This window comes from Trichechus manatus, unplaced genomic scaffold, assembly GCF_000243295.1.
Source record: "Trichechus manatus latirostris isolate Lorelei unplaced genomic scaffold, TriManLat1.0 scaffold00100, whole genome shotgun sequence".
Taxonomy (NCBI): domain Eukaryota; kingdom Metazoa; phylum Chordata; class Mammalia; order Sirenia; family Trichechidae; genus Trichechus; species Trichechus manatus.
Genome location: NW_004444036.1, coordinates 3,073,631 through 3,085,897, shown reverse-complemented (window position 1 = coordinate 3,085,897; position 12,267 = coordinate 3,073,631). Strand labels below are relative to the sequence as shown.

Below are 12,267 nucleotides of genomic sequence, written 5' to 3'. Positions count from 1 at the left end.
TCCCAACGATAATATTTTTTTTATCCATAAATATTTCAGTATTTATCTCAAAAAGATAAGGACTCCTTTTTGGGAATATAATCACAATAACATTATCACGTCTTAAAAACTTTGACATTGTTTTCTTATTAAATGTCCAGCCTGTGTTCAGGAAAATAGTTTTTTCCAAGCTCTCTTGCCCTCAAATATTTTGAGTGGCCTATGATTTTCATTCGCTAAGGCAGACTATGATGAAAGTGTAAGTGTGGACTAACATGTATTCACATACACACCATCTTAAACACCAGTACCTTCTCACCCTCACACCACACACAAACTAACCCTCCTGTACGCCAAAGACCAGCTAACTTTCTTCACCCCTGGAATTAGATCCAAAAGGGGGCCAAGTAAAGAAGGTAGGGGTGGGAAACGTGGTAACTACTCAATTCCACCATCCTTTGTTCTTTAAAAAATCAGAGTTGGATTCAATACCTTCCTTTAACTCCTACCAGCTTTATGCTGATATCAAATATTAAGGATTCCCTTTTGCTTCCTTCGTGACTCTTTTCATTTCATGCCCAGGAAGTTCTATGGAGTCTTTGTAGAATTCCTCCTGTCTTAGTTACCTAGTTGCTGCTATAACACAAATACTACGAGTGAGTGGCTTTAAAGAACAGAAATTTATTCTCACAGTTCTGAAGGCTAAAAGTCCAAATCAGAGTCTCAGCCATGTTGCTTCCTTCTGTGAGCCATTGTCTCAGTTCCTAGTGTCTGCTGACGATCTTTGGTGTTCTTTTGCTTGTATACGGGTCCTCATATAGTATCTGTCTTCCTCCTGTGTGTGTGTGTGTGTGTGTGTGTGTCTAATCTGCTCTTTTTATAACTCAGATGTGATTAGATTTAGGACCCACCCTACTCAGGTACGATCTAATTAACATAACAAAGAAAACCCTATTTCCAATCAGGATTACATCAATGGGTCTAGGCGTCAGGATTCTAACACATATTTTTTGGGGGACGAAATTCAATCCATAATACCTCCCCACTCACAGGCTAGTTCCTCTCATAAAACTTAAAACATATTTCCAACATTTCAAAATTCTTTACTGTCCAACCCTAAAGATAAATGACACTCTGTCACTTGTTCAGTCAGAGATGTGAACAAGGGAATATGGGGTGAGACTTTGTCTGCCACTCATGTTTCTGAGGAGAGTCACGGACTTGGGCTTTCAGTGTTGAAAAAGGGTGTGTGACGACTTAGGAAAACAATGGTTTTCTCACAAATGGCAACAATAATGATCTTAAATCCCTTTTTCTAATTTGCAGTCTCTCTTGCAGAAGAGAGCCTGGTTTTTCAGTGCTGGCCAGCCTAGTGGATACCTACTTCAGTCCTGTTTTGTGGGACTGAAGTTGGTAAGGGGGACTTTAGAAAGGGATTTGTGGTGGGGAGGGGATGTTTCTGCTACTGCTTTGCTTGAAGCCAGTCACAGTTCATGCTTTTTTAAAAAAAATTTATTGATATACACTCCACATACCACAAACTTCACCCATTTAAAGTGTACCATTCAATGTGTTTTAGTATATCCACAGAGCTGTGCACCCACCACCACCACAATCTAATTTTAGAAAATTTTCATCCCCTCCGAAAGAAACTCCCTACCCATTAGCAACCCCTCCCCCATTCCCACCCCCCACACAACCCCCAGCCCTAGACAATCACTAATCTATTTTATGTCTCTATAGATTTGCTTATTTTGGACATCTCATGGTTTGTGCTTGTTTCAGACTCAAGTTTTAGGTGCCCTTTGGAAATTGGGGGCCTTACATTTTCCATTGATGGCTAACGACATGCAGCCTTTGCCACCTAAAATCTAAACTAAAGTGTGAAAAGGAAACTTAGAAATGGTACTTCCATCTTATTCCAAACTAATACATGGTAGACATACCAATTGGTATTTCCAGTAATAAAAAGAAAAATATAATGTGTTCAATAGAAGCTATTACATTTTCTTCTTCAGAATAGTCTTAACAAATAAGGAATCATAGCTCTGGGTTTGCATAGCACCGTTTTGTCTTCTGCTTTCCCAAATTAGTAAGTGCTAAGGATCCCTGGTGAGGAACCCTGGTGGCATGGTGGCTGTGGAAGAAAGATGTGGCAATCTGCTTCCGTAAAGATTTACAGCCTTGGAAACCCTATGGGGCAGTTCTACTTTTTCTACAGGGTCACTATGAGTTGGAATCGACCAGATAGCAGCAGGTACAAGGGCTTTTGTGAAATTTCAGCATAAGGAGAAGGCAAACGAAACAATATTTTCATGCAAGATTATGAGTCTTTCAAAAAATGAATTAAAAATAATAGATAATAATATTAGATAACCATGTATGATGTAAAAATAGACCAAATATATGAAAGAGCATAGAATCAAACACTAACCACAGGCAAGGGGTCTGCTGATGTGTGTGTGTGTGTGTGTGTGTGTGTGTGTTTAATTTCCTTTTTCTTATAAAAACCCTGTCTTGAATCTCTATTTATTCACTGCTGCTTTCCTCTCTAATGTTTTTGTTCAGTATCCCAGAAAGTTCAACAAGAAAAGTATACTAACTAAAATGTCAGTATCTTTGAAAAGTTTCTGAGGCGTTTACTATTTTCCAAAAGACGTGAAGAGAAGGCTTCAGACCAGTCGATTGGAATCTCAGAACAACTTCCAGAAACAAACGAAGCTTTACAGCAACTGGTCTTCTTACTAAAATGGATCCTGCATGGCAGCTCATCAACATCTTGTGTCTTAGCAACGTGTTCTCCAAGAAGAAGGAGGGATGATACCTCAGTCTTGGCTCTATTTATAATCATTTGGAATCTCCATCTTTGCACTTGGAGTTGTGAGGAGCAAAACTAACATAAAACCCCCAACCATCCCACTATTATTTGTTGCAGATTACTTTAGCCAGCCTGACACTTTGGAGTTTATTTGATTTGTTGGGTTTTAAGTTAATCACAAAAACAACACCCACTGAGAATGTTAATATCAAACTTAGAGAAATAAAAAGTGTTAAGAGACAAAACTTGAAGTCCCATGTTTTGTTCCATTGCTTAGTTAAGTTGACAATGGTGTTGGGTTTTTTTTTTTCCCCTCCTGAAGGAAGGAAATTTTTTTCCTGTTCCTGGGTTCATGGTTATTTCCTCTCTTCCACTGTTGGAGCCCAGCAGAGCCAACCCTTACATCAGAGGCATCTGTTTGCACTAGGAAACTTTTGGTAAAATACAACTGGCCCTATAAGCTTGTTACAAGGAGCTTTGCGTTACTCAGTAAGTTTTTAAAAGCTATATTTTGAACATTTGGCAGAAAACTGTTGTGTGGGTGATGCCCTGTCTGGGAAGGGGAGTGAGTTGAGGAAGGGTGCTGCCTGCCAGGAGAAAGATGTGTGAGAGACAGGAACTCAAGCTCACAGACCATCCGGAGGCTTTTCCAGGCCACAGTCCAGGCTCTTTAGATCCTTTTAATTTTAGTTAATTATCAGGGCAAATATCCCTCACAGTCAGGGGCAGAGGGCTGTATTTCTAATATAAACTTGTGTTGGGACACATGGAACTGATAAGGGTTTCAACAAACAATCCTTTACTGATGCAAAAACTCCGAGTCCTGCCACCCTAAATCACTGCAGGACACAGTTATAGGATCCCCTGATGAACCAGGGCAACTCCTTCCTATGGCCAAGGTCATGTTTCAATATACAGGGGACCCTTTGTGGGGCTGGAGTCCCTGGGTGGTGCATATGGTTAATGTGCTTGGCTGCTAACTGGAAGGTTGGAGGTTTGAGTCTACCCAGAGGCACCTCAGAAGAAAGTCCTGGGGACCTACTTCCTAAAAATGAGCCATTGAAAACCCTATGGAGCACAGTTCTACTCTGACACATATGAGGTTGCCATGAGTCAGAGTCGACTTGACGGTAACTGCTTTTTTTGTGGGTCTGCTTTTGTATTACACTAGTGGATGTGGAATTTGAGACTGCTTCACAACTGAGATGCAGGAAAAGAGAAAACTTAGTCCTCATTTCCCTGAGTGAAGGATTCTAATGAGTTCTCAGGTAAAGAAAAAAAAAAAATCAATGCCAGGTTGCCTTAGGGGATATATGTTTGTTGTTAACTCCAGGAGGAAAGCCTTCCCAGCCACAATTACTTCACTTATTCATCAAATATTTATTGAGCTCTTTTAATGTGCCAGGTACTATTATGGATGCTCAGAATACAGAAATGAATAAGACCAACAAAAATCTCTACCCTCATGGTGCTCCTATTCTAATGCGGAGAAGGGATACAGATAGTAAATGTTGATCCAAACCAAACCCATTGCCGTCGAGTCGATTCTGATAGTTGTCCACTAAACATCCGTTTCCCCCTTCTTCCTTGGAAAACAGATGTTCAGCTAAACTACATTTCCCAGACTCCCTTACAGTTAGGTGTGGTCATGTGACTAAGTTTTCACTAAGGAAATGCGAGCAGAAGTGACTTACACTACTTCTTCGATTGGGCTTTCAGACGTTGGTTGTGCTTCCGCTATGTTCTCTTATCGTTTTTTTGCCAGCTGGAACCTGGACCTGGTGGCAACCTAGCTTTAACTGTGTAGATGGGGACAATGCCCCAGGAAGTGGCAAAGCAACACAATGGAAGGACCCTAGGTCTCTGAATGACTGGAGCAGAGAGATACCCCACTAACCTAGACTGTTCACTTCGGTATCCTTCAGACCATGGTTTTCTGGGGTTTCTTTGTTATAGCCATTTGGCAATACTCTAACATAATAAACAGGTGAGATATGATGTCAGATGACATAAGTGCTGTGGAGAAAAATAAGAGTGATGAGAATAGAGATTACCAAGATGGGAGAGGAGTGCTTACAATTTTAATTATGGAAGTCGAGGAATGTCCCATTGAGATGCCATTTGAGAAAAGGTGTGAAGGAGCTGAGGGAACTGACTCGATGGCAGTGGGTTTGGTTTTTGGGGGGTATCATTTTCCATAAATATTCTAACTGGCTGAAGCAAGGTTTTGAAGTGGCTTGTTTGCTTTTCGGGGGGCTCTTTTGGGTTTGGATCATGCCACTTGATTTCTTTCATGGACATTGTAGAATAGTGTCTCTCCATGTTTTCTCCCGGTGATTCTATAGTGCAAAATGCCAATGAAATGTGTGAACTTGAGCCCTTACATTTATTATCATTATTTTTTAATGAAAAGGATTATTACTGAACAAAACAATGGTTTAAACTTTAAATTCCCAGCATAATTTTTAGTTAGCTATTTACTTCTCCAATATAATGAATGAGATTTCCAAAATGCAGGCTATGAAATAATCATAATCACTGTGTTTTCATAATAAGTATGAACTTAAATGACTTCCCAATAGTTTGTTGTCAAAAGACAATCACAACAGAAGAGTGAAGATTCCTTTAAAAAAGCTGCAGCATTTTTGTTTGTTGAAATTGGGTTTGGTTAAAAGTCTACCAATAGACCATTAAGCAATCACCCTCAGTGGCCTCTTTTATTGTAACAGTTGCTTAAACTCAGTGTAAACACAGAATGACTTAGGAAAACTCCTTGTATGGGCAACCTCAAGAAACTCGAGTAGTCTCTTCAGGAACAACAATGCCGTGAGAGTATCTTGTTTTCTCTTACGATGAAGAATTATTTCATTTTGTATTATTAACATGTTTGCAATCTGGATGGACACCATAATTACTCTTGAGTAACTAGATTTGTGAGGAAATCTGAGATGTCGTATTGATCTAAACCAAGTAAACAGTCTGGAACTTTTTTCTATTGGTGCCTTGTTCTCTGTCTCTCGTCTTTGTTGACCTGGAGGTGTCATCTCAAGAGGTCTGTGGACAGTCTACATTTTCAGTGAGTTTAAGAACTGTTTTCACTCCCCCTTGAGCCAAAAAATGGCATTCATTAAGATGACAAGCTATTTCCTCTCCGTATTGGAAACGAAGCAATTTAAAGGGCCAAGGAACCCTTCTAATAGGTCCCAACGAATTGCATAAGTAGAAACACTTTTCGTCTTTTCCCTGCATCCTTTTCTTAGTGGTGATACAAAAACAAGATGTTTGCCATCAGTTTTGTAAGGCAGGATATCAGTTTCCTTTCTAGCTGCCAACAACAGAAAACCTAACTAGAAGCAGCTTAAATCAGTGCTTCTCAAACTTTAAGGTGCCTAGGAATCACCTAAGGAACCCTGGTGGCACAGCGGTTAAGCTCTCGGCTGCTAACTGAAAGGTCGGCAGTTCAAGCCCACCAACCACTCTTTGGGAGAAAGATGTAGCAGTCTGCTTCCATAAAGATCTACAGTCTTGGAAACCCTATGGGCCAGTTCTACTCTGTCCTAAAGGGTCAAGATGAGTCAGAATCAATTCGACAGCAATGGGTTTAGTTTTGGTTTTTCTTAGGAATCACCTGGGGATCCTGTTAATGTATAGATTCTGATTCAGTAGGTGTGGGGCAGGCCAAGATTCTGCATTTCTAACAAGCTCCCTGATGATGCTCATGCAGATGCTGCTGGTAATTGCACCTTGAGTAGCAGGGTTTTAAACAGTAAGAACTCTTAGTACCTCATGTAACAAGGCCAGAGGACAGAAGTTCTAGGATTTGTTCATTCAGCAGTTTGATTATATCACCAAGAACCCAGATTCTTTCCTTCTTTCTGCTCTGCAATCCTCAGCATGTTAGCATTGATCCTCCAGCTTGTTCCCTCATGGCTGCAAGATGGCTGCAGCAGGTCCTGCTATCACCTATGCACCCCACCATAGGCAGAGACAGAAAGCCCTCTCTATATATCTCCTTTTGAATAAAGAAACCCTTTCCCAGAACTGCACAACACCATCATGGAAGACTTTCCCTCATGTCCCATTAGCCAGCACTGTGTGCCAGAAGTTCATTCCCAAACCAATCACCAGCAAGAAGAATTTCTCTGATTGCCTTTGACGGTTAAGATTCATCCCACAGGGCTGGGGAGTGTCCTGAGTTTTTTCGAAACACATGGCTCTCTGATTCCGGAACGAAATAAGGGTTCTGTATGACTGCTAACCAAAAGGTCAGCAGTTCGAATCTACCAGCCACTCCTTGGAAACCCCATGGGGCAGTTCTACTCTGTCCTATAGGGCCGCTATCAGTCGGACTCGACTCAACTGCAATGGATTTGTTTTTGGGGGATTTTGTTGTTGTTGTTGTTAGGAATAAAGGAGGTAACAGGGCTGTTGAGTAGGCAGCCAACAGTATCTGCCACAGGCAATGTTCGGGACTGGGCTTCTAATCTACATGGACACTGCCTGGTTTTTAAAAAAAGAATTCATCTCATTACAACAAATGCCATTGCAATGAAAAATTCTCTATGACAATATGTCTAATCTTCAGCCAATGGATAACACATTCTGAACAATATTCAATGCAACCAATAAGGTGAACTCCAATGAAACTAATGAAGTCAGTTGTTCATTTTCAGCCTGTTTGTCCTCTATTTTGGTGGCCTCCCATCAACCCAATCCCCAAACCCAGGGATCTAGTATCTACGTGTGGCCTCTCCTGTCTTTCCAGGGGCTGCTTTTCAACCATGTACGTTTCTCCAGGCCCAGTTTCAACCTCTGGACAGTGTGACAGAATGGCTTCCAATGGGTTCCTTTTCTATCTTTCCAAGGCAATGTCTATATTTTAACATGGGCCTTTAACCACACAATCCGTAGTTTTGAGGATGGGCCCGGTTCATGATGGAGGGCAGCCTAGAGGGATTTGCAGATAGATTTAGTCATTTTCACATTTAAAATGGAGGCTATTTGTAAAAATCAAAGATTATCGATCTCTAGATTTCACAATCTCAGGTTTAAAAGGACGCAAACATACCAGCAATTCCGAAGATGGCACAGGGCTGGGCAAAGTTTTGCTCTGTTATTCATAAGTTTGTCATGAGTCGGAGTCAAGTCGGTGGCAACTAACTACAATAACGACAAGGGGCGCAAACACAAGCAGTGAGTTTACACACACTCAGAGCCTGGTGAACTTCCTGTAATGCTGACTTTGGGGTCCATGTTAGGAGCCAATGGCCTAGCTGTCTGTTCGCCTAGTGGGCTCAGCATCGCTGTGAATCTTTGAGCAAAAACCAGAGTTTCTTTTCTTTTTCTTTACTTTTGTTCTAACTCAAACATTTTGAGATCTTGTAAATTCAGTTGCATATTTTCTGCCCAGTAGGTAGGAAAATGTGTCTATTATGAAAAATAAGAAGGTGTCAGTGGTGTGCCTTTAACGCAGTGCTTCTGAACGCTGGCTGTGCATTAGAATCACCTGGAGTGATTTTAAAAATTCCGATGTTCAGCCCTCACCCCAGACCAATGACATCAGAATCTCTAGGGGTGGGGTCCAGGCACTGGGATTTTTTCAAAAGCTTCCAGGCAATTCTAGTGTGCAGCCAGGGGTGAGACTCAATAATGGAATCCTCTAATAGGTCCCTCCCTGGGTGGTGAAAATGGTTTGCGCTGGACAACTAATCCAAGGGTTGGTGGCTCAAACCCCTGCAGCAGGGCCATGGAAGAAAGGCCTGGTGATCTGCTTCTTGCCAAGAAACCCCTATGGAACAGTTCTACTCTGTAACACACGGGGTTGCCATGAGTCGGATTCTACAGCAATGGGTTCGATTTTTGCTTTTTTCTAACAGGTAGAGTAGCTCTTCAAACACCCCACTGAGGGTTGCCAAGTGTAAAAAGTACTGATAAGAATGCTAACAAGGCTTCTTAGGCTGTCTATATCCCATAACATTGCAAATATAACTACGCTAGCCCCATTTTCTTTTTCATATGATGTGTAGTGAACTTGGAAGTGGCTCCAGTCAGTGAAAGCACTTTGAGGCTCTGGTAATTCTGCTCTTCCCTCCTCTTCCACTTTCTGGACATGAATTTGGGCTTCTTTTCTCAAGTGACCTGGGTGGTAAATGGATCGTCCCAAGAGCATGAGGCAATTCTGTTCATGGTGTTCCCTGCTGCTCTTTTTCTAGGAAATCTAACTTGTGTTCTAAGAAGATGATGACATTCACCTCTGCCCCCAAGTAAGTCACTGAAAAGCTGAGCTAAGGCCACAGCTTCTCCAAAACAGTTTTGTAACTATTCCGATGCATAAGATAAATAACTTCTGAGTCCCAAGGATTCTCAAGGATTGGTGGTCAAGCTGCTTGGCTAATATAATTCATTTCAAGTGAAGGCAAATTTATATTAGAACAATGCCTCATTTCTCTGACTTCACAGGGAATTAAGAAATTCACATCCTGTAGTTTTCCTAAAAACTGAAGCTAGTTCCTTTGGGTGCCCAAATCTTTCATTTTAACTCTTTTAAAAAAATCAAATTATTTAAAGTATGTGTGCGTTTTTTTAAAATAATATTTTATTATGTTTTTGGTGAAGGTTTACACAGCAGTTTAGGTTCCCACTCAACAATTTCGACACAAATTGTTCAGTGACATTGGTTACATTCTTCACAATGCATGAACATTCTCAATATTTCCATTCTGGTTGTTCTGTTTCCATTAATCTAGTTTCCCTGTGTAAAGTATGCTTTTAATAGAGAATATCAAAAGTGATTTCGTCAGCCTTTTGTGCCACCTTGCCAGTGGGATATCATCTTGAACCTCCAACTCACCATGACTCCACCTGAGAGCATCTTGTCCCTTCCCAGCTTGGAACAAGATCCACCTGCACTCTCTTCTGCCCTAGGGGGAGGCTCCTCCAACCACAGCTCCTCAGAGAACCAGCCTCCTCTGCTCCATCTCCTTCAGCCCCACCTTAGTCAATCCCCAAGTCCTGCCAATTTTGCCACAGTGTGGTCCCCAGATCAGCATCACCACCTGGGAACTTGGTAGAAATGAAAATTCTTGGGCCCACCCCAGACCCACTGCATCAGAAACTCTAGGGTAGGGCCCAGAAATTGTGTTTTAACAAGCCCTCCAGGTGATTTTGATTCAGGATAAAGTTTGAGAATCACCGGTTTAAGAAACAAAGTCCAGAGCATAAACATGGGGCTTGGTGACAGATGCTTGGAGGCCATTTTAGTTGATGCTATTTGTCATGGATTGAATTATGTCCCCCCAAAAATGTGTGTATCAGTTTGGCTGGGCCATGTTTCCTGGTATTGTGTGATTTTCCTATATGTTGTAAATCCTGCCTCTATGATGTTAATAAGGGAGGATGGGTGGCAGTTATGTTAGTAAGGCAGGACTCAATCTATAAGATTGGATTGCATCCTGAGGCAGTATCTTGATATATAAAAGAGAGAAGTGAGCAGAGAGACAGGGGGACCTCATACCACCAAGAAAGCAGTGCCAGGAGCAGAGCGTGTCCTTTGGACCTGGGGTACCCACGTGGAGAAGCTCCTAGTCCAGGAGAACATAGATGAGAAGGCCGAGAGAGAAAGCCTTCCCCTGGAGCTGATACCCTGAATTTGGACTTTTAGCCTACTTTACTGTAAGGAAATAAACTTCTCTTTGTTGAAACCATCCCCTTGTGGTATTTCTGGTATAGCAGCACTAGATGACTAAGACACTGTTTATTTTGAAGTTTAGGGCTGTGTGTTCCAGGGGGCTGCGGCTGCTGGGAGTCTGCCCTCTGAACCCTCATGGGTGTTCGTTGAATCTCTTCTGCAAAGGAAATACTTAAATATACTGATTCTATGGAGAGGGAAAACATGAATAAAAAGTATTAGTTTCTCAAACTGGAGGAAGGATACTGGGTGGATGAACGGCTAATTTTAGACTTATTTTTTAAGGATTCTAATCATGGAGCCCCCACTTCTATGGACATTTAAAAAATGTTGGTTAGACTTCCTGAAGAACTGACAAGATGGCCGATGTGAAGCAAAAGAAGAAGCAGACTGTAAAAGAAAATGCCCCCCTCCCCATCCCATTTAAACTTAACTCTTAACCCTTCACAGAAATTAAAAACTCGGGATAAAGACAATTCTGGGAAAAGTTTAAATAATTAGATAAGCCATAGCTAGCCTATAGAATGCAGACACCCAAACTTAATAAACCAATCCAAGCCGCCTCCTACCGATTATGTAAATGACAACCAATCATTTTAAACGTCCCTTTTGGGACCTCCCCTGTCTGTACTGTATATAAACTGATCAAAATGGTAATGCGACAGCTCATCTCTTGGGAGGGGTACTCCTTCTTCAAGAACAGTTTTTTTCCTGCCCAATAAAATCTTTTAACTCTGACTTGATTAATTTTTTTCTTTTGACAGGACCTTCTGCAAGTTCAACCACCACAGTGGCGTGGACTTGTCCAGCTGCTATGCATGTCCTAGGAGCAGCTGACACAGCTGTGCAGCGTTTGGCGGCAGCTGCAGAACCGGAAGCGGCTGTCCCGGAAGCAGCGCTCACTGAGGAAGTGGCTGAGCAAGGCCAAGAAGGAGGCACCGCCCCCTGAGAAACCAGATGTGAGGGTGCACCTGTGCTGCATGATCATCCTGCTCAAGATGGTAGGCAGCATGGTGGGCATCTACGATGGCAACACCTTCAACCAGGTGGAGATCAAACCTGAGATATCAGCCATTACCTGGACGAGTTCTCCATCACCTACAAGCCTGCATTGGCGCCACCCAGTCCTCCTGCTTCATTCCCCCTCAAGTAGCCCTGTGACTAATAAAAGCTCTGACTCCTGTGGCCTCCGTGTCCAAAAAAAAAAAAAAGTTTGCCAGAGGGTTAATTGAATGGAATACTATGAAAGGAGAAAACTGCTGCCAAAAAGACATAGTGGCCAGGTATCATTGTGGCTGGCACGAACTATGGTTTTGGAAGGGAAGGTTTTCTAAAGCAGAGAAGGTGCCACAGAGGCTGAGCTGGAGGAGAAGAAAGAATCTGTTTCTTCTTTCTGTTCCTTGGAGAGCTTGGGAGCTGCGTCTTGTTTCAAGCTCTGGAATAACTTCAAATTTTTATTTGTTTTCACTGAAGTACATTTTAAATCCACAAGGTTTTCACTGGCCGATTTTTTTCAGGTGACTGCCATGTCCTTCTTCCTAGTCTGTCTTAGTCTGGAAGCTCCGCTGAAACCTGTCCACCGTGGGTGACCCTGCTGGTACGTGAAATACCAGTGGCGTAGCTTCCAGCATCCACAACACACAAGCCACCACAGTACAACAAACTGACAGACGCGTGGGAATAAGCAACACCATGATAAACCGAGAAAAGAGTGAAGTTGTCAAGGATTTCGTTTTACTTGGATTCACAATCAATGCCCATGGAAACAGCAGTCAGGAAATCA

General features: G+C 42.1%; 1 pseudogene; it reads left to right on the top strand.

Annotated features, from left to right (window-relative positions):
* Positions 1-10,843: 10,843 nt before the first annotated feature.
* On the top strand, positions 10,844-11,637 carry LOC101360951 (40S ribosomal protein S15 pseudogene; annotated as a pseudogene).
* The last annotated feature ends 630 nt before the right edge of the window (positions 11,638-12,267 follow it).